The sequence below is a fragment of the Ambystoma mexicanum genome, chromosome 2q (assembly GCF_040938575.1).
Source record: "Ambystoma mexicanum isolate Mex_15411 chromosome 2q, UKY_AmexF1_1, whole genome shotgun sequence".
NCBI lineage: Eukaryota > Metazoa > Chordata > Amphibia > Caudata > Ambystomatidae > Ambystoma > Ambystoma mexicanum.
This window is the reverse complement of record NC_090924.1, coordinates 396,741,261-396,765,464: the sequence shown is the minus strand read 5'-3', so window position 1 is coordinate 396,765,464 and position 24,204 is coordinate 396,741,261.

Genomic DNA, 24,204 nt, shown 5'->3' with positions numbered 1-24,204 from the left:
GGCTCTAGCTCGTTCCTTGCTGGCTTCTCTCGAAGGCGCGGACGGAACGGTGCCTTTCAATTTGAAAATCACCATGATCTGCTGGCAGAATGCATCCCATTCGGCCGGCGACTAATGTTTATTGGGACAAGTTACCCGCCGAGTGGCAGTGTCCTCCGACGAGGACGGGGAAGGCGACTGGTGACAGCGCTTCCATGAATGCCTAGAAGAGGCAGAGGACTGGCGGGACCCACTGCAAGACCGAGACCCCCTGGACTTAAGCCGACGCGGAGAGTCGCCCCTCGAATCGTCAGTCGAAAGACCAGCAGATTTCGACTTATGGGTTTTAGAAACCCTACCCACCGACAACAACTTCTTCCGCTCGCGCAAGGCCTTCGATGTCAGGGACTGGCAGTCATTGCAATCGTCGGTGGCGTGGCTCTCACCGAGGCACCAGAGGCAGACGTCGTGCGGGTCCGTGATGGACATTTTGGAACTGCAGTCCCAACACTTTTTGAAGCCCGACTTCGGGGTAGAAGAAGACGAAGACATCTTAAACAAGATGAACCGAGGCGCGCCGAGATTCCGAAGCAAACACGTTCGCAGAAAAAACAGAACTGAGGCTACGGGCGTCGTGTGTCCTAGCTATAACATCCAGTGATATCGATCATTGACGGAGGCCCTCGAGGGACAGCGTATCGACGTCATCGACGCAGGACACCTACGCCGAAAACGTTTTCCAAAGCAGCACAGCTGTGGTCATTACTGTCAAAGATGTGAAATACGTCAGAGGACACAATCCCTTCGAAACCCATCATGGACTTGGGAAGATAGCTCAAGGGCAAGGCACTCACCTTGGAAGCAAGACGATGCAAAGCAACAAAGGTTTCATTACCCCGGTCAGCGATTACTAACCTCTGGGTATTAAGCGCATTATAAATTGCCAATTATAATTATAATCAACCTACCCACACAAAATCATATTGAAACCCTGCTGGGGGGTGAGAGAGCCAGCGGGAAGAGAGTCGGAGTCCTTGCTCATCTGTCAAGTGCCCTGCATGAGCGGGGTACAGACACTGCCATGTGAAGAGAGGCCACAAAGTGAGGAGCTGGAGCTCCTATATGGCCGTCACCACCCCTGTATAGTGCACATCAGCTTCAACCCGCATAGACACCATGTCAGTGTAGTGGCCTTAAAACACCAGAGACATATCCTCTATCCCAATTCTCCTTGACCTGTTGTCATGCCCCAAGGGGTATCCGCACCCTCTCTGCCCCCTAACTACGGAAACTGAATGGAGTACAACCCTCCGACCTTGGTTGGCACGGGTCCCTGATTCTGAGTAACAGGTCCCCAGGCAGCAGCCAATGGGGGGGGGGGGAGGGTTAGGGAGATGTTGTGGATAGTGGGAGGGTATAGGAGTAAGAAGCGGACACAAGGATGGCATGTTCATTTTTCAACAACGTTTATTAACAAAAACTGGGGGGGGGAGTTGGAATCCTAACTAACTGGATTTTTAATAGAACTTTCACTGCCTCAACAAAACTAGCTAATGAAACAGTCGGTGTCAGAACGGAACCTCCACAGTAAAAAACGCTGTCTTGTATCCAAATCCTAACCTATCCCTCACAAGCTAAACTCAATATAAGGTGAAAAGAGAAATGTCTTTTGGCTGCCGACCTGCCGACCTGCAGTCCTGCTTTGAAGTTCCAAAAAGCTGTAGAAAAACAAACAAAGGTTCCAGACTCAAGGGGTTCATTCCTTTCCCCAGAGTCTTTCCAGCATTACACAAAGTAGTTTCTGTATCTTCAATGGTCAAGAATGATACATATGTGTACTTGGTAGGCCTGACTGCTAGGCCCGGCGACAAGGAAGAATGGTCTGTACACCTTTTCCAAGCCATGTTGGAGTCCCAGACGCTTGATGAGCAGACCTGGCTCCCAGGTACTGTGGCTTGGTTCTTGTTCCCAAACCTTGCAGAGGGTTTTCCCCATACCACGTTCTTGGTCCACTCAACTGCCAAGTAGGGTATTCAACACTCTTGTTCTTGCCATCTGACATCACTCTCCCTCACAGCCTTAGTTTACTCTCCTGCCAAGGTCTCCGAGTGTCACTTGTGCATGTCAACTTTGTTTTCCTCTGCACTATTAATGGGGGTGTACTTCCCCTGTGTGGGCCCCATGGCCCCTTCAGTTAGTCAGTTTCAAAGTGCTCTTTATCGGATTTCACTTCCTCCCACAGTCTTGGGTTACTCCCCTGCCAAGGTCTGTACGGACAATTTGTAAACGCAAAGTTCGTATTTCTCCTTGTTATGGTTTGGGGTATATGTTCCCACTGCTGGTCCCAGACCCCCTTCACCTTGCTGCTGTGCGTTGGCAATTGTTCCCGTAGGTTAGTTATTACTTTACTTAAAATGCCATTGTTACGTTCCCTCTCCTGTTTTGAATGACAATGGGCCAATCAGTTGATACAAATGACTAGAACGTGCGTCTTGGTTGTCAGCATTGATCTTCATTGCTCTTGTCTGCTTTTTTTTGTACCAATACTGCCATTGGATACCTTATGGGTGTTTTCCTTTCCAGCGGTCTCCACCCGAGATGTATGGCAAAAGTATATTGGAGTACTTGACAGGTGGTCCTCCCTTCCCATGAGATCCTTCCACTGAGTACAACCCTCAGGGGGACCATTGGGTAGTGGCCTCACCTCCCTGGCATCATGGAAAGGGGCTCCCCCCATCTAAAACAATGCCAACACCTCGGGATTCGTCACAATAGGTAGGGGGGAAATTAGGAACACCAGAAAGAGGATTAAGGTAGCACAAGTGGATGCATGGGGGAGTAAGGGTAGGTCACACTCCATGCATAGCTTGATACACACACCATGAACCTGCATACCTGAAAACATACCTGAACCTTCCGATATGCTCTACTTTTTTGCCTTTGTATGAAAGAACCTGAACATTCATGAACCTAACCTGTTCCTTATCACCCTCTTTGAGTGACATGCAACCTACTCCTTATCTCATTTTACCCACTTGTCTTGAGTGACATGCTTAGCAACTCTGTTGGATATATTGACCAACTTAACAGGGTTTCCCCACATCACCAAGCTGCCTGTCTGCAGAAAACAGCAAATGGCTGCGCTGACTCCTGTGCGCACCAGGACCTCAAAACTGCGTTTTTGCAGCAACAAAAAGATGGCTGCACCGTCCTGCCAAGCACACTTCAGGCAGGATGGAACAAGGGGACACACTGAAAAAGCATGCTAGTGTGTTCTGAAACATATAAATGGAATAAAGTGAAAAGGCAGCACTGCTTTGCTGAAAACCCAAAATTCCCCTTCAAGATGAAACTTTTTCACCCTTTAAAAATTCTGCTTTGACGCTTATTCCATCTGTTCATTCTGAACCCACTGTGATTAAAAAGGTCCTGCCATGCCCAGGATATTGCATTGTGCCTCACCAAAACCAGGCATAATCCCGAATGATAGGCCCTGTCAAACCAACTCAGAGAAATCAACAAGAAACTTCACTTTCTGCTGTGCACGGGAAACACTTTATTTTGTGCTATAAAGCGTCAAAGGAATGAACCCCGCAAAATAAATCATAGCTCTGTGCACATGTCCATTCCAGGAGACCTTTGCCTTGTACAGACTGTTGTGTACAAGAAACTAACTATGGCTGCAAGGCAATATTGGAAAGGCAGATGGCAAAATCGAATTTGAAAGGAAATGCTAGCAGTTTTCAACACGTGTAAAAATGGGATTTTGCAAAACTAAAGGAGAGAAATGCCCATTTAAAAAGTAAACTGTTGAAGGAAAGCCCGCCATTACCTAGCAATGCGAAGGGGGTTGTGGCTGGTGAAAATACAATCAGGGCCTATTTTTATTCCACAGGTTGGTTTTAATTCCGGACCCAAAATAAGAAAAAAAGATTTAACACACATTGGGCCTCATTCCGAGTACGGCGCTAACCAATGGCGCTATTAACGCCTTGGTTGATGCCGTACCCGGACCGGCAGCGCCTTGGTGGTTGGCGGAATTACCGCCCCATTCCAAGGTTGGCGGGGCGGTAATTCCCCAATCCCCATTTACCCTTCCCCATTCCCATTCTTGCCCCATAGGGCATAATGGGAGTGGGGAAGGCGTCAATTACGCCACCGTAAATTACGGTGGCGTAATTAACATCAAGGTCCCTTAGCGCCATGGTATTTAACGCCTGCTAAAAGCAGGTGTTAAAAGCACCATGGCGCTAAGGGAACTCGGAGTATGGCGGTAAGGGATTACCGCCACCGCTCTCGTTAGCGGTGGCCGCTATCCCTTACCGCCATACTCGGAATGAGGCCCATTGTTTTTTTTGGGAGCTTGCAAATTCAGCCCGTTATTCCCATTGCCAGCCCTGAAACTTCCCCCTAGAAAGTGAGACGCACCAAAAACTTCCAGGACACAAAAGTGATAATTGCCAAAAACTTTGAATGGGCCAGGACAAAGAAAGTTCACACGCTCGTCAGACATTCGTCTGTGCTCCAGGCTGGGACAATAGAAGTCCTGGGACACTAACCTGTCAAGTGAAGGGGGCCGTAAAACCTTCAATCTCACTGGGAAGCCCTACCCCACACAGGGCTGAAGTGACAGTTACAGTTGAAAAAGGAAAAACAAATGGTCCACTACAGGACAATGGACTGCCATTTGCTTCCAAAGACTATTTTATAAATAAACTTTAAAGACTTTTTATCTCGGCAGCAAGCCTTTTTAAAAATGTAAGATTTTCGCAGTGTAAAAGTGAATTTTTGGGCTTTCTTTTAAGACTTGGTAGAATTCATTGACACTTTGGGGACAGGAATGACAGATTACAAGAAAAGCATCTATGTTGCAAATGCACATTTTTGTACATACATCCCTTATGATAATCCACACCCATGTATAAAGTTCTAGAATTTGTAGCAATATAAATCCCATTGAAAAGCGCAAAAAACTGGTAGTAGGGCAAAACAAGGTCTCACGGACTTGAGGATTGGACTGCAATGTGCTGCACAAAATATGGAACCTGTATATATAATTTGCTAAGAGATTGCAATTGTATAAATGTATGTTTGTGGCAAAATCGGATTTTAGTTAAAGTAACAGTGGGAGGTTTTTTGGACATTGTAAAACTTACACTGTAAATGTGACATCATTTTCCTAAAGTCCAACCAGCTGAAAGCGAGGCAGAGACTATCACCCTTGTCCAATCTCGTTGTTAGAGGCGTGTTTAGTTAAGCCTGCCCCAGTCATATACTTTGATGATGTCACTAGGCATTATTCCTGATTTTCCTACGCGGCGTCCTGTTCCTGTTCCATACATCCAGATTCCAGATCCCAACTGCAAGACCAAAACATTGCTGACCCTACTCCAGGGCCCACTGAAAAACCCAAGCATTGCTGATCCTGCTCCAGCAAGGCCTCAATTCTGAAAACCCACTAAAATCCCCAAATAACCAAAAGGGAAATCTGTGGTGTTTTTGGCAAGCGTCCGGCCGCCACTAACTGCATGCTTGCTGCAAACCTGCCATCCAGCTGATCTTTAGTATCCAGTGACCAGAATTGCCAGTCCAGAAGTGCCACCCGATGACCAGAACTGCCCAGCTGTTGCCAGGCGCCCGGCTGTGTAGTAACCAGAACCCTTGACGGTCCAAAAACCCAAACTAAAAGTGGACTGTAAGTATCATCCCTACCCCATCGGAACCCATAGTATATCTTGTCTTGTCCATATCTCACTATCCAACTCAGCCCATCCTTACCCGGCTAACTTGTAAAACTGTCAGAATTATCTGTGCAACTAACCTTGCTCTTGATTTCTAGTGTTAGCGCCACATTTCTCTTCATTTCTGTCTTGCATAGATCCTAAGTCATTAGCGATATTGTGTTTAAATAAATTAATTTTCCTTTAAGAAAAGGGGTACACTGCGTGAAGGGTTACAACTGCAGCGTAACTTTTGATGGTCACAGGTGGCGTTCCTCTTTTCTTAGCCATTAAATCTAGTATTAGTGAGATTTGCCGTTCAATTTTAAAGCCGATTCCTCTTTTCATTGGTCTACTTTCCTAAAAATGAACTCTACCTTCCATATCTTTCTTAATTTACTAGCTAGAGACTTACTTTCACTTCCATATTGTACATGAGATATATAGCTATCCCCCACTCCAAATCAGTGTATTTCACCCGTTTTTATTAAAAACCGTGTGGTTAATTTTAGGCGGTAATAGACAAAAATGCAACTTTCACATATGTCATTTTGCTGCAATCTGTTTTAAACTTGCCACTCATTTTCGAACTGTATGCTTTTGGAAAACCATTCTTTATGATTATTAGTGTCTTTGCATTGTTGATTTAGTGAGGAAATATATTTGCTTTAAGGTTTTTAACCCACATTCATTATTGATTTGTCCATTTCCGAGTGTCATTTCATAACTTTGCAAGGGGTTTAAAATCAGTTTTTCTCTTATTTGGGCAGGGAAGGTAAGATTTAGATTCCGTTTCCTATTTCTCATTCCTGATTACCTGCTGCTTCTGTTTATCCACTCACAATTGATTATTTGTGGGTTGAGGGAACACTGCAGGGGGAAATTCTAACTTGAGTGCCATCTTTCCTAAGTCAAAAAGTGCTCCCATTACACTGTGCTGTGTATATGTTTCACTAGCAGGTTAAACCCAGTGCATTGGTCACATTCTCATTGTAATTATCACCCCATTGGTGATTGCTGCCCCACATTAAAAGTGTATGATTTCTTTTGAATTTTAAAATAAATATTGTATTTTACCAACCAGCCTGGTTCATGGTCCATTGTGACCCGGGGTATTTGAAAAGGGGATGTGATATGAGTGGTGTACTGTTGTGTATGTCTTGCCTGGGTAAGCAGGAATGTTGTGATGTCATGTGGAGTGTTGATGTCTGAGTGTTGGAATGTGTGAGTGAAGGTTCTAGCCTAGGTCAGTTGGTGAACCCCCTGCCTGGGTGGTGGGCCGCCAGTGTTAATGTCCTTTATGTAACTTACCTAAGAACTATATAACTGCTTGTGAAGGTATTCTGAGATGTTCCCATAAACCTAACAAGCTTACCTAAGAGGGTTGTGAGCTGCTTCTTAACAATGACGACGAGGATGTCTTAAAGAGGTGAACCTGCGTGCAAGAGACTGAAGAAAACCTGCTGCGGGGGGTGCAGGGAAGAGCTGGACAGAAGGACAACACTGCCCCCCATGACAAGTAAAACCCATCACCCAGGGCACCAAGGGGGAGGAGGAGGAAAGCCCCACACTAGCAGGGATCAGCTGCCCATAAGGGATAATGAGATGAAGGAAAGCTGAAGAAGCGAGCTGGGCCTTAAAGTGAAGAAGGGAAGTTGTCCTAAAGTTGTAGAAGGGGAAATCTGTCCCAGAGAATGAGAACCAGGAATATTATTGCATAAGCTCAAAGAAGTTCAAGTTTAAACGGAAGCTAAGTGAAGTGCTAGTAGTGAGGAGGGCACAGCAGGGTTCCATAAAAGCAAAATGTGCATACAAAATGAGGATGAAATGGGCATCAGTAAGAAACATATCCCTGTACAGCGGAGTAGCAATTAACACTGGCCACTGTTGAGCTGGCAAAGAAGGGCTTAATTTACCACGTGGATCCCCTGCGGTGTGTGTGGGTGGCCTTGGGGACAGTTGGCGTTGAGAGATGTGAACCTTTCCATGCCTGGATTCGTAATGATGACGTCAACCAGGGGAGTTGGCGATCGAGAGGAATGTTAAACACAACACATCATGTACCATCTCAATATTGAATCAATATAAAAAGATAAGCATTTCTGTCATGCGCTGTATACTAGGCCGAGACTAAGGTGTGTGTTGTCTGATTGAAATCCTTAACAACTCAGGCCAAATTACATAAGTACAATGAAATTACAAAAAGCATGATCGTTGGATGGAACATGATGCACAAGATAAAACTGCCAGCGCAATACTGTACATATATTATCACGAAAACCAAATTCTCGAACTACAAAATCATAGGTTTGCATTTTATAATTAAATTCTTTTTTGTTTTTTTGTCCCCCGCAACACATGTGTATGCGGGGGGACACCCCCGTGAACCCTGCAGAGTAAAATACAGAATTATTAGACTGGGGGACACCCCTACTCCCATAATTCAGTATTTTGGAATACAAGATTTTTGTAGTCCCAAAATGCAGGACTTTGGGTGATGCAAGATTTTAAAAGTGAAAAAAGTATTTTTGTTGAATACCATACAAACTAGTAACGCTAGCCACAAACAAATAATATTCAATGAATTGTCGGCACTTGGTTACCTCACAGAGCAAACTCAAAACTGTATTTTGAAAGAGTTTGTATATCATGCTTTCCACACCATGAGCGTAAGTAAGGTCTTAAACCTTGTCTCGGGAGGATAGCTCAGGGGCAACAAGCTCGCCTTGGAAGCAAATAAGACATGGAGCAACACAGGTTTGATCGCCGGGTCCGCGCTTAGAAAACTCTGGGTATTAAGCGCGTTATAAATAATCTATCATATCCACTATGCACCCTGGTAAGATATTGGTATGAATTAGGTCGAGTGTACAAGATACTTGGAATTGTGCGCTATTCACCAGCCTTTAAGTTCGTTAAATGATTCCGGCTGCAGGAGTCTTGCTAAAAGTGAACCCTCCACTCAATGGTTCACAATGCATGTAAGTAACTTGAGAACTATTAGAAGACTTAGTCTTAGACTTAGATATTGTACTCACACTTGTACCCTTGCACCCACTTAACTGAGGCCCAGGGAGTCACGCAGGAATCCCCTGGTGAGCTGTTACCAGTGGAAGGCTGCGGTCACCACATGTACTCTCAGACCACGGTGCAGTAACCTCCTGCACACAGACGCTGCTGGCGGGCCTCCAGGGCTGTGCATCGTCCTGTCTCCACCTGCTCTAACAACATGCCCGAGCCGCAGTTTCCTCTCCATTCATCGCCTATGCCACATAAAACCTGCAATAATCAGCAAACGGCATGGGCTGAGCTGGAGTTAATGAAAGCATGGTGGCACGCGCGTGATGCACCCTTCCACAGTGTCTCATGGAAAATGTCATCCCGATATGGTCCATGGCCCCAGGGAGCCACATCTCCAGGGCTTGTTGGCCTGACTTTGGTGGCTCCACATAACTCCTACAGCACCACAGATCATCATACCTGTCCACTGCCTCCGACACAGTCGATCACTCTGATCTCCTTAATACGCTCCTCTTGGTATTCACGATTGAGCCCTTGCCTGGATTGAGTCCTAGCTGGCACCTCACCAATTCTCGGTCTCCTGGAGCAACAATACCTCTCAACTTGCTCCTCTAACTTTTGGTTTTCCACAAGACTCTGTCTTGGGTCCACTCCACTTTACACTCTACATCTCTGCTCTTGGGGAATTAATCTCCTCCTTTGGATTCTCGTACCAACTCTTCACGGATGACACCCAAATCTTCTCTTTTCCTGAACTCTCCTCTGATCACTATCAAAATCTCCACTGTGTCTCTACTATTCAATGTTGATGGCTTTGCACCCTCTGATGTTATACTCTACCAAAACAGAGGTGCTCTTCTTCCCTGCCAAATGCGCTCTATCATCTCTTTCTCTGTCTATCCAGTTCCCATTGGACACCGTCCCCCTACTCTTCTTCAGCTAGAAACCTCTAGGTCATCTAAGACCCTTCACATACCTTCTTTGCTTTCATCTCCAAAACTGCAACAGTGTCTCTCAACCTCCTAAATATTAGGAACTTCCTTTCAACACTGCCAAACAACTCCTCACCACTCTGGTCTTTTCTAAGCTGGACTACTGTGCCAGCATCCTCTTTGGTCTCCCAAACTATTCTTTCTGTCCTCTCGATAAGATCATGAACTTGTATACCAGGACTCTCTTTGTATTCCCTCACTTCACACTTCCTTTTACTGGCACCCGGCTGTACCAACGATGCAAAACAGGGCCAGATTTAAATGGTCTTCTCTGGTTCAGAAATGTATCCACGGTAAGACACCACCATATCGATCCTCCTCTACAAGCCAAACTAAAATCCTACCTCCTCGTCTCCAAGTTACCCTATTGACCTACCTCTCATCTGCCTTCTAGTTAACATTTTTCCATAGCCTCTAACCTGCCTATGTCCCTCACTTTCTTCTGTTCTGTCATGGTCAGATCCCGATCACAGCTAGCTGTACCGCCTACCTGTACTTGAAAATGTCTAATGTTGGTTGTCCTTATCTATGCATGTCCACTTATGTATTGTCCCCGGTGACTGTTCCAGTTACTCCCCGACACAACCCGGTTAGAATGTCCCTCAAACTCACCCCACTGTAAGAAGCTCACTGCTTCCGGTCAAATCTGATTTCTTATCTATTGTACAGTCTTTTGTGATCAAAAGAGCATGGTTCCTTCCTGTAAGTAAATAAATAAACAGAAGTATACGAAATGAAAAAATACCCAAGACTGGACTTGCCTTGGGGGTGGTCTGGTCAGAACCTCCAAAACAAACTTGGGCACTTTAAACAAACTACCATTGATGTTCCACTGAAAAGGGGCATGCATAAAGCACTATATTAAAGCTTTATTTTATGGAACACGTCCGGGGCAGGGAAGATAAGGCTACATTGGCCATGGGCAGTGGACCAACCAGAGGAGGGGAGTAAAACAGACCCCAGGACGTTGTGAGGAGTTTGAATGAGGTCAGAAGAGGAGGAGGAGGTGGCAGACCAAGAAACAAGCAAGAGGAGGGAAAGGAGTGTGGAGGCGATTTGTGGAGCAGGCGAGGTATTGGTTAGTGAGTGCAAGTGGTACTTAATTGTGAGTGTGCATAAAATACTGATTAGTTTAATAAGAAAATGATTGTGCAGTGCTTGTGACAGTGAAAGAAGGGTGACTAAGTAGAAGGTGGAGAAGCAAGAATAGCAGCGGAGTGGTTGGCATAGTAACACCAAAGGGTGGAGGCAAGGCTTAGAAGGAGTGAGACATTGAAGGGACAGAGGAGGAAGGTGCAGGTAGAGAAGTGGAGGTGGATTTGGAAGAAGAGTACCTAGCGGGAAACAGAGGAGGAGGGGAGTATGTGGACATGATAAGACAACAAAATCAGGCAATGTGTCTGAAAGGCACAACCCATTATCCCTTTTTAAATCAAATGGATATTGTGGTGTCAGTCTAGAAAGTCCCTGAAGGAGGTTAGATAAGAGATGTGGCCTTTATACATTCACTTCTGGCCTAAGTAGGGATGTCTGGGATAGGGTGTATTGGTGTTTTCAAGAGGAGAGAGAGGTAGGGAGAGATGGAAGGAGGGAGAGAGGCATGGCCTTGGGGCTCTGAGAAAGCCAGCAGTAAAAACCAATGAGCCATCTACAAATGTCTTGAGCCATATGTGATACCGGCCTGACCTTACTGGTGGGTGGTAGAGTCGCAAAGAGGGCTACACTCACAAAGCTATGTTTGTGAGGCAGGGCCGCACCACATTGCTGATTTTTAAGCGCCTGCGTCTGTGCCTTCAAGTGAATAAAGGAGTGGTCCCTCAGAGCCAGAACCATTGGCACACTCAACACCCCTTGTTCAAGCACAAACATCAGATATAAAACTACAGGAGGAAAGAGCGGGACACGAATTAGGATGGGAAACGCACAGTCAACTATTAACCTCTGTGGTATCCCTGCCAAAGATCCTATAACCAGACAAAACAGAGTAAGTTTAGGGTTATTTATGAAGGGATTTTTACAGTGTGGGACAAATTAACAACCGGGGAGTGATGCATTCTATTGAAATTATGAGATGGTTCTCTGGGTAACAATTTACTAAATTACCAGGATGGATCTGATCTTAATGACCAACTGAAAGTTAGGGAATAACTAAGGAATCCATCACAAGTTGGATGGGCTTTTGGGTGGATTTTGAGTGTCAAATACCGCTGAAGAAATCTACCCCCACCACCAGTGGTATTTCTGAAAATCCATCCAATTCAGAGTTTGTAAGTGCAATGGATATATACATCAATGATTGGATTTACTCTTTGCTTTCCAATACTATTTCGGATAATTGATCAAGAACGTGTTCAAATTTACTCTATATAGTTCCGACGATCATTCATGGACCATTATCATTAATATGGAAGTTACACAATTGGTTGTTTTTATTCATTTGGTAAACATCACTTGTGTATTAAGAATGGATTTTCTCTCTAATCTAACACTATGATAGATGTACAAGCATACAATTGAGGTGGAATCAATTTAGACATCTGGTGGATTCCAAAATAATATTTTAAGCATTTTAATAAACTAACAAAAGGATTCAGTTAACGTTTACAGCCAGGGCCAGAATTTGCCGTCAACATGACTATTTATTTATGACGTTGTTAGGAAAGATTCCCAATTATGTGTAATGTTCCCTCCAGTTGCGTACCCCCCAACTATTTGTTAAACACCATAGTCTGACTTTACCAGAGGAGCCCAGCCTTCTGCTGCACTCCTCTGGGCTTTTCGCTCACTTTTTAGGGGGAAACTGACATGCCCTTAAGACAGTCGGTACTGGGAGACTTTGTTTCCCTTAGTGCCTTCCAATGTTGCAGCTTTTCTGCAACATGTAACAAGTGTACAGTGTACCTTCCAGTACAGTGCTCTTGGGTCTATTAGTCATTTTCAAAGGCCCTAGACACGTTAAGGATATTTTAGGAGAAGTGCAGATGTGCCATGGACAGGGCTGGTGGCATCTTATTTCGTATATTTTTAACCCTTTCCTGCCAAGTAAACCGTGATTACCACGTTTGGCACAAACGGGTGGCATGGCTCCAAAATGGCCATGCCACGAGGTTCTTTGTCCTGTCCTTTGGCCATCTTGCCCCTTCACCTTCCCCAGGTTGAGCTGCCCCCGGGCAGTTCTTATTTGGGCATGCATTCTCCCACGAAATGCCAAACTTTCGCCGGCTTCTGCATCCCTTGTGTGTGCGCCTCCAGGATGTGGGCTGGAACGTCTGTTTCCAATACACATCCTCGGTGCCAGAGAGTCTGCAGTGCTATGAATGCCTGGGACCACCGTGGTCTGCGATTGGTCCACGTACGGTATGCCTGTGTGTGAGCAGATCTCCTGTTGGGACCTCTTCGTTTTGGCGCAAAGGAGAACCTGGATAACAGAAGGCCCGAAACACCCATACCATGTCAATCTCTGGAGTTCTCACTGAACGAAGGATAGGATCAAAGTATCCTGAAACTAAGAAGCCGAGTCGAGGAACTGCTGGTGACTCGCTGGAAGGTTTTGGCACCCTGAGCCAGCTGTCACCCTGTGGGACCCCTCTGCATTTGGTCGTCCTAGAAGGTCTGCGAAGACGTTTCGACCCATTGGAATAGTGGGACCAACTATTCTCGCCACCTTCATCAAACCCTGCAAGTAAGCTCTCTCGGAAGTGTCACAGGGCCAACCAGTGGGCTGACCAGCTTATACAGACTCTTTGCGCTGATACCGCTGCCGTTTCGAGGAGGCCCTCGAAACTTGGTAAGTCACTAGCTCTGTTTTCACGGCACTCACACTAAATTTCATACACTTGGCGTTGCCAGGTCTACAGTAAAGTGAGTGCGCCTGAACTGGAGTATACACGGTTGCTGTGTCGCCCAGCCATGGTGACGAACTTTGCAGGTGCGCTGCATTTGTTACACTCTATCCCCTGAAGCCTGCCGCAGTGATCCATCCACCAGGAGTGGAGAAATGGCCACTGTCCCATTAGGGAATCATCACTGTATCTTCATTGCTGAAAGCCACAGAGCCGCCAACTTGCTGCACTTGAACCTGCAACCGAAGTGGACTCGACTGCCGAAGTTTGGTCCGGAGTGAGCCGGAGGGCGGTGACTAATCGCAAACTTAACCGGTGGCCCCTAGCGCCGCCATTGAATTTTACACACAAGTGGCCCTGATGGCCCCTCTCCTTTCCACTGCTAGTGCGAACTAGCAACCTATTCCCAACTCTTGGAATCGACTGCCCTCAAGTGGAGGCCCTCCTCGAATAGTGGGAACCTATTCTTCATCACCTCACCTACCTTCCTGAGCTGCTACAGATCGTTAAAGAGACCCCGTTTTGCCCATTTGAACTGCTGCGTGTGCGAAAGTGCAAGTACATTTGAGCAATAGGCTCCACTCCTCTTAGGGATTGGACTGCCTCTTAGTTAGGAGTGTGTTGGATGCAGAAGGGACTAAAGACTATTTGCACTGCCCGTTTCCTTGCCCTTTTAGGCTGTGGACCCATTTTGTGCATTAACCCTTTAGACCCAATTGGTCTTGTATATATGTATTTAGATAGGATTGTGTTGGCTTAAAAGTATTACTGTGATTTGATTTGTGTGGTGAAACTCAAAGGCATTGAAATAAATATATTTGTATTTTTAATATATATATATATACACCTGACGGGGAGTGATTTGTAAGTGTCCTTTGCTCTGTGTGCTCATTGAGGTCTTTCAGTCACCCTCACCCCTCCTGAGACCTAGTCTTGACCGCTGCCAAGCTACCTTGATTGGTCTGGCTTGTCCAGAAGGTTACCCTGTTCTAAGAAACTAGGCTGGCCTCCTGAACCTCTGCATACCAGAGTTCAGAAATCTATTTTAACAGATGTCACACGTGAAATGCCAGGTTTGCAGACTTCGGTAGGATGAATTTACATCTAAATAAATCTTGTAAGTTATGCAATGAGGCATTACTATTTTTAATGGTTACCCATTTTATAAACCCCTAATAATTAATTCTAGCTATATACTATTTATACAATTTAGCAATACTATAATTAAACCGATGATCATCAATGAATTAGGACACATTTCTTGAGTTAATGCAGCCTTAACTAATCAGGTGAGTTAAACTGAATGATAGTAATACCTGGGACGGTTTAACGATTTCTTAAAACCATTACAGAGTAGGACTATACATTTCACAGGTAAATAAACTACTGATACTAATGGAATTATGAATACATAATCCAATTCATTTGAGCTCCACGCTCACATATCCTTACTGGGATAACATGACCTATCAACACAGGTGAGCACATTTTGTACGATAGCATCCAATGAATTGAGCAAACAAAAGTTTTACTCAAATAGTCATATTTTTTATAATGCATGTTCTTTTCTTTCTGCATTTATTTTGTTCATATCCTTACATGCAACAAAAACATTTCAGCAATCATGCAAATTGGAGAGATTAAAGATTGGGATAATATGCCGTCTATGAATTATGGTTCAAAAACATTTTGAAGTTGGAGTTTGAACAACAGCGTTTCCATGAAATAGCCTTGAGAAAGCTCATTTTGGTTAACATGATATCAGAGAACATAGTGTTTCGATGCAATGATTAAATAATATATAGTAACACAGAATTGTGTTCTGATATAGTGACAGTACTAATAATTGACACAATGATCGAATTGATAATATGTTTTGATGTGGTAACAAAATTGGATGTTTGTTAATTTCTGATGTTATTTCACACAACAAGAATAAATCACAGTGTTCAATTGCGAGACCATTGTTTATGATGCAATGATACAGGTATGGAGTGAGATCTTGCTTTTGAAATCCATTTATTTATTTTGTAAAATTACTTACCTTCTGTGATTACAAACAGCACCTTATTAAATTTCAAGAACATTAGCAAAAGAATGTTCACCTAGGACGCACAGCATAAGGCCTTTCTTGTGTTTATCCTGATATGGCAATGTTGAATGTCATGGCCCTATGTGACCTACACAGGTTTAGCTTTATTTGTCACTTGAATATTACTTCTCAGATTAGGCGCAGGGAAGAAACTGTCAACCCATATCCTTTTGTTTTACACTTCTCAAATTAATCTTTGTAGCAACTACCTGTCTCTTTCATTCAGATTCTTCTTATTCCTCCAAAACATCACAGCTATCGCTTTGTTTCGGTTCTCCTCTGACGAAATCTGCAGATAGCTCCCCATCAAAATTCTCCCCGAACAATATTGTCATTCCCCTTCTAACTTTCTCCTCAGATGCTGTGTCTTTCTCGCATGCTCTTACCTCACTGCCAACCTCCAGAATTTCAATTTGCGCGTTCAGAGCCATAACCGTGCATTATTCAAGTGTCAATGCCACCTGACACCTCTAAGTGCCAGGGCCCCCAAGAGCAGTGTCAGCATTCTTCAGAAATGTCCATCGTAATCCAAGCCGATTATAGATTAGTGCACCATCATTTCTTACAAGCAAGGTCTCATATGCTGCACCGGAAACCTCAATGGACGCAAATATACCTCTTACTGCAATGTCAAAGCTGTAAGAAAAGGTTCATGATGCACATTGAACTAGAACAGAACAATGGAATGGTGAAACAATACAAAAATGAGAAATATAGAAGAAAAAAATTTTCTTTTGCATACCTGGGCTTTATGTGCAACCAAAAATACTTTAACTCAATCCTTCACCCTGCGAATCATTAGCTTCATGGGGACCGGGCTAACAGACTGATCTTTGTTAACCCCCTAATAAAGTCTAAATGTTTATTTTCAACAGGGCACCGATTTCTACTTCTAACTAATCATCATTTATATCGAAATCATCTCTAAAATAAAATGATCAACTTTCTGCAATATATATTTATATTTGCAGCCCCCATGCTGGCACCATATCTACAATAACATTTTTCGGGTTAAGTGTAGTGAATTCCCACCCCTTCCTAGCATTATGTTGGAGGATAGCAGGCCGCTAGGGACTGGGTTGGACCGGCCTCTAACAGATGCTCCTCATAGAGGGTGGCTGAGGCAGGATCCCTCAGGCCCGCTATATCTCTCAAGGAACATTATATCTCCACCAAGACAAACTAGAACCTCGAAAATGCACTAACACCTAATGAAGGAGTCTGTCTTTTTCACTCCGTGTTCAAAGTATGGAATTGGGATATGATTCCCGTGGTGGTCTGCTTCACTGGACTTGCAGCTACCACAAGGACTCAGTACTTGGGCAATCCGAGGCAGAGGCAGACATGCCACCGGTACAATACCGGAAACCCATGGACTCCGCAAAACATTCACCAGACACAGCAACTGCTCTTAAGAAGAGAGCAGAGAATGTGCTGACATGGAAGCCACTTTCCAAAGATCAGGAGGCAACAAGAATGCAGAACCAGAGGATCACAGTCCATGTAGGCACACGATCAAGATGGCACTGACCACCGCACCAACCTTTGTAGTTTCCCTGAGAAAGCAGAGCACAAATCAGAGGAGCCCAGGCCCGAGCCCATCACAACCCAGGGTTACAAGTAGCCAGTAAGCATCCCATGGAAAACAAAGAGGGAATATCAGAGATATAAAGAGGGTGGAAGATGCCCATTGGGAGAGAGAACTCCAGAGGAGATGCATTCTCAGCTGCAGTTGTGTTTAACACAAAGAAGGTTCTTCGAAGACTACACTGGCAAGAGAACCAACTGGAGAGTCCAGCTCCTATGACTCAGAGGGGCCCCAAGAAACACATAGCTGACCACAGGGACTGGCAACCACAAGCCATATAGCAGCTGGAGCAAGCTGCCATTCGCTGCACTTAAGAGCCTGTTCACTTGGTAGCCTTCAAGGAGGTGGACAACCTAAGTCCCAGATCCACACCTCACCCAGAGGAAATGAGAATAAGCTGCCTAACCTCCAAAAGAAACCAGAGGTAGAGGGGGTAGTCTGTGACAGGAGGTCTAAGGAAAGAATATTGTATGCCTGAAAATCACCCTGGGCTTAAACAGAGAATCATTGCTCAACATTTGAAATCAGGAACAGTGGCCTAACTGGGGCCTGATATTGCTTCAGAAGAATTGCATTGCAGAGTCAAGGACTCAGTGAAGGTGCCACAAGGTGGCCTGAACTCATACCACACCATGAAACAAAGAGAAAATGCCAGTCTGATCCCAGACAAAACCCTGATACAGAAGATGACACTTGAGTGCATTTCAAGACCAAACCCCGAAACACGGGAGAAGATATTCACACACATTTGGACGGGGAACTCAAGAGATAAATGATAACATTCCGGATTGGAAAAGGACTGTCCCACAAAGTCACAATGGATCCTAAGAAAGAACCGAAGAGCAGAGAATAAGCACAGAGGCCGAGGGAGCAGCTGGACTGAGTACAATGTGGAGAGTCTTTCTACAGGGGAATCTGAACTGTGTTAGCATTGGAATGGAATTTTAAGAACAGGTTTTGGACATGTTCTTGGGTCACTTCGAGGTCTTTGCTGTTAAGACTAGGGGAGCAGCTACTCATTACTTCTTAATAACAGGGTAATATGTACTTTGGTCCTCCTTTGGATTATTTTACTTTAGAATAGGGGGTCTAGGATGGGAACTAGGCCTGTGTCTCTATACAGCTGAGGAAAGAGACAGAAACCATGTAATCACTGATATTGGTTGTCCTGACCTTTGCCTTCTCATTTAGGATATTGTGTAATTAGACTAGGCGGGTATTTTCCCCAACCTTACCCGATCACTATATTATTAATAAAGGCCCCATGGTATGGAGTTCTCAGTCTTATGCTTCACTGCCCAGCCTACCATACAAGACAATAAAGAATACCATTAGAATCACACCTAAACAGATAAAATATCTTACTTTCATGCAGTCAGTTGTTACAAATATTTATATACTGTACTGTAAAATATATTACATCTGAAGATATATTGTACAGGGTGGCACACACCGGACTGGGACTTGAAAAGTCACATTCTCCTCCCTAAATCAGACATCTCCTAGACCTGGGATATAATCTCTAGATGTGGGAACTGATGGGGTAATTATGTTGAACAATCGAGTAGCATTTCATATTCAAGACTTACCAACTTTTCCTGCTGCACCGTCCAATTTGCAGTGCTCGTCTGAGTATTAGTGCAAAGGCTAAAATGCATATCATGGGAGTGGGCACCACTAATCCAAGCTTTTGCAGTACAGAATTACGTACTCTCTATAGAATGCCTCTGAGACCATCCTCCAAATATACCCTCTTTCCTACCAATAGTATCTCACCTGGCTCTAATTTTCTAATATATTGCATCTGTCAAGGCTCAACGAGCCACAGATACCCATTTATTCAGTGGTTATTTCCAGGGCACTGGCAGGTATCTTTTAGATTGTCCAGAAGTCTTAATTTGCCATTTTGTCACCATGCACAATCATTCAAAGATGCATCCTACCCATGGACCAGATAGTATGTAACTAGTGGGAGTCCAGAAGCCTGTAAAAAGCATTGGAATCTCTGGCAGTTCCAGCTGCTACTGTTCCAGAGACTTCTTCACAGCCTAATTCAGCAGGAAGTCCAGATTCATTGGAAGGGTCCCAGGCCAGGCCTGATCGCGCACATATTCATGATTCTTCAGCAGCTGCACATTCAGAAAGTCCTGAACATCTATAGATGTGAGATCCCATTTTAGAGCTTCTCCAGCCACAGCAACATTCCACATTAGAATTGTCAGGAGTTATTTGGTTACTGTGGCTCAGGGAAGAAATTATTCTCAGTTCTCTGATATTGGCATTAGTTTTTTATATGACTTGAGTCCAGGTTACAAGCTCTGCTGCCTTCTTTAACTGTCCTAAATGGAAGTGACTGCCCCCCCCCCATGAACACTCAAATTTACAAGGACAGAATTTGCCCCATTCCATTCCCAATCCTCTGTGTCCCATTTACTTCTCGTAGTTAACAATAGTTTCTGTAGCACCAAGTGTATACCACACCTTGGACCAACTTGAATACTGAGACAGGACCTAAAAGAAGACAAAGGCAAAGAAGCTAATAGTGGTCAAAGTGACATTTACAAACATATTTGAATTCTGACATATTTGGCCATGTTGCTATCTAATACCACAGCTCTTGGCCTGCTATGACACCTCAGCAGTCTACTACACACATAACATGAGAATGACTACAACAGAAGGCAACACATGTGTAGCCCCTGTTTTTCTGGCCCCAGCCTCAGCAAGGGAATGCCCCTTCCCTGCTCCAGGTCAGGGACGAGTCCCACAGGAACCAGCCACTGCCCCTTCCCAGACCAGCCAGACAGGAAGAGGCCCGCTGCAACCTGAAATTAAAATTGATGTTAAAACAGATGCGCCCAGTTCCTTCAAATGGAACACAGACACCAAAGAGGATTGCCTCACGGAGACACCATCCTGACGTGATTTCTCTCCGAGGGATCAGCCCCGACAAGTCCACCCTCCTAGATAAAAGGTCAAAAGGTAGATCCTTATGATGGAACTGACAGAACAGATCTCTATTTCCTACCTGGTGCCATCCACTGTGGGGAAAGGTCAGGAGATGCCTGGGTGTTTCCACCCCTCCGCGGGTTTTGGCTGGCTGACACTTCTCCTTTCCCTATTACATCAAACTACATCAAAACACTGCTCTATCTATCCACCCACTGCCCTCCCTTATATAAACTCCTATCCATTTCTACTGCACCACTTAATCACATACACATTAATAACTAACTACAACTGTAAGCCTACACATACATAAATATACAGATAATTTACAAATAACGGCAAACAAATATACATTACATGGGGGTGGCTGCAGCAGTCAGCCACCCTTTCTCAGTAAAAATGGTGTTGTCCTAGTTATGGTGGATGGTTTCTGCATGGGGTTTGACCAGGGCGTTGTTCTTTTTCTTGTTCATTGGGCATCATCACATCACATAGCATGCCCAAAACAAATGTCTCTTTCAGGAGGCCCGATCTGCCACGTGGTGCTGCCTACTCACTGCTGTGTCCCCTGCGGCCAATAATCTTTAGTGGCCCTATGCCACTAAATGCCAATGACTGCCACACCCACAGCACAACTGTCGGCCACAGCAGCCCTGTGGCCAATGCCCTCACTGACACTCTGTGGTGCACTTGATATTTTTCAGCTGCTGTCATGCCCTGGAGGGGCTGCTCGAGTCACTGCTGCATGTTTTTTCTGGCGCTGTCCCTGTTGCCATGGGGTCAGTGCTATCCCTGTTGCTGTGGGAATGCCGCTGTTGTCCACCGCTGCGTAGGCAGCACATTGGCTGCCTTCTGGGACAGTCCCCCATCTTCCCTGCACTAACGTGCTGCAAGAGCGCAGGCCCGCACAATTCGGAACTCCGACCATCGTGTCAGAGCTCCATTCTTTGGAAAACAGGGGGAGTTAAGAGGGGGGGAAGAGGTAGCTCCAAATATAATGTAGAATCATCAATGTCTCAAATGTTGACTCAATTAGGGAATCAGAAGTAAGAAAGCAATAAATGCTTTATATGTAATTCTTGATAAAAGAGTGTATACATTTCAGTATTCTCTTGGGTTATCTATTGGGACTAACTGTGCCTATCCACCAGCCTTCACTGCCCACTTAAGTGAAGCATGCCTTCTCTACCATTGCTACACAGTTTGTTTTGGTTGGAACCCCAGTTTACCCTTAAAATTGATTGCTTTGCATCCCACACCAGAGAACTAAGAAATAAATCTGCCAACACAACAAAAGGAGGAGGAAAGCAGGAGGTGGCCAAGCCAAGTATGCCACATTGTAGGAAAGTTCTGGAACAAGAGGTGGCCAAGTCAAATAAGCCACCCCATAATGCGGTAACGGTTTGGAGAGGCAAGAGGAAGGAGACTACTAGGAATCTTAATCCAGAAGCAAGCAAGAGCTTGAAGAAGTGTGTACCCTGTTGGAGGCTCTAGCCTAGATCCTGGTGGTAGCTGCAAAGCCACCAAAGAAGCCCTCCAAGAATGAATTCCTACTGCTGACCAACAACACTGAACACCCTGACCTGGCTCTCCACTATGAATCTTGAGGGCTGCACCACATCCCTCGGTTTCTACATCAACAGACACCTCACTTTCAAGGAGCACGTAGCAAGGAATACACAACAGCCTGGTACTAACTTTCCCTCCTGTGGAAAATCAAGCCCTTTATCCCAGCAAGCAACTTCTGATCTGCTGTCCAAGCAATGGTCCTCTCCCACATGGAATGTGGCAATGCCCTCCGGGAAGGTCTTAAGGCCACCCCTGTGGCACCCCTAAGATGTGTTCTACATGCAGCAGCATGACTCGAAGTACTCCACAAATTCAACCACATCTCCCGACCCTCATCAAACTGCACTGGTTGCCGCTGCAAGCACATAGCACCTTCAAATCCTGCTGCATCATCTACAAGGCCATCACCTTTATTTCCCAAAGCTAATTCAGCTCAGCAACTCAAGAGGCCTAAGATTCACCAAAAAGTAAGACCTTGTGCAAACCTGAACTGGATTGGTGGAGGAAGGAAAGAACTGTTGAGAAGGAGCTAGTGCCTCCTTTCATTCCCAAGCACTTTAGAATTAAGCAAGATTTCTTTTGACTGCTTCTAGGCACTGCAACAGACCAGGAGGGAGGAGGTGCACTGAGAACGCCATTTCATGCAAATATAATCACACAGATATGGGGCAGTTATTTAAATATAAGGTGCAAATAACTATTAGCTTAATACATTTGTAAATGTTAAATCATAGTTTTAAAATCTCAAAGCAAGCTCTCTGCCAAAAGGAATGTGGCCTGCACTAAAAATGGATCGCAGAGCTCATGCGGTGTTGCATCACTGAGGCCAGCTCTAGCAGAGCACACGAAGTGGCTCAGCAGTTGTCTGTCTGTCAAAAACCCATTTATGCTAAAATGGGATTTTAACATGCTCAATGCACACAATGCAGAATTATGGAAAACCAGGTTTAAAAGAGATTAGAAGACAGATTAAAAAATTAGTAGAATGAGTGCAGTATGGAGTTAATTACTGGAAAATGTGTTTATATATAAAAGTTCATATGCAGCAAAATAAAGGAAAAAAATGAAGCTACAGTATATTCTTGCATAGGCTAGCAATATGTAAAGTAGTATGTCCTAAACAGAAATCCGACCCTGAAGAAAGGAAGACTGGAGCATCCATAAAACGGAAGAAGGATGGTTTGGGATTGAGCCATAACAAGTATCCAGTGACCAAGCCAAGAGTATATAAGCTCCTGCCTGGCACTAGTTTGTGGCACAAATGAACGGTGGAGGGACAGAAAAGACCGTTCGGGCAGCAGAGTTCTTTGCTCCTATCCTCATTTCTGTAAAGAATACATGTGTTATCCTTGCAAGATAGACTATTGGCCTTGCCTCCCTAGAGGTGTGCATTTACTCTGGTGTGAGCATGATTAGGGGTACTTGTATAATTAAGGGGTACCCCTTAAGTTGGGCTACCCTTAAAGAACCATATGACAGGCCACCTCTTTTTACTTCCCCAGAATCTGGAAATTCCGCCCCATCAACACAGGACTCACCCTTTCACTTGTATTTACATTTGAAGGATATGAAAACCCTTCCTCTTCAAGGATTGGCTTCCCCCTAACACCTAAGCCCACAGAGACTTGCCACCTAACGCGAGACTGGGTCAATCTGCTCTCCCATAGTTGCTTGTTGATCCTTTGCTGACAAATTAATCACCCTGCCCCTACCTCATTGTTAGCTCCCCACTCCCTTTGTATCTGGTTTCCTCCCAGTCTACATCCCCCTATGACTTTTAAAGTGCTTTGTTGCTTCCCGAAGCTAGGTCCACACTCAACAAATACCCTTATAATAAATAGTAATTATAACAAAGTGCCTGAGACAACCAGTGATGGGCGACTGTTGGTTGGGGAAGCGTTGTAATATAGTTACTGCAGGCCGACAGGGACAAAGGTGGGGGTGGATCCGACCCAGAAGATCCCTAGTGCAAGAGGGGGAAATTGCAAGTTCTTGCCCTGGTCGGAGCACAAGGAAACTGGCTAGCATAGAGGGGGATGTTGCAAGGTTTTGCCCTAGTAAAGAGTTTCAGCAGACCCCCAAACCCTTAAGGCAAAAATGGTGATCTGAAAGGGCTTGCCCTAGTAGGCGTGCATCACTGCTACAGACTCCCGGAGGACTACTCATCATTGGCGTCATCTGTCAAAGCCAAGTAAAGAAGTGTGCTATCGCACTTAAAACTTCCAGACACTGGGAATGCAATGAAAGAAACATTTTCCTGGTTACCGATACCCATGAAATGCCTGGATTAGAATAGATACTGGACATTGGACTAAGTACCTAGGTCCTCTTAGCACAAACCCCCTTGTTGCTTTGATTTAGCCCAACCCGGACAATGGATAATCTCTCTTATGTTGGTTAGGCGTTACCTCCTGTCCTGTAGTAGGTAGTTTCTTACCCTGGCGTGACTCTA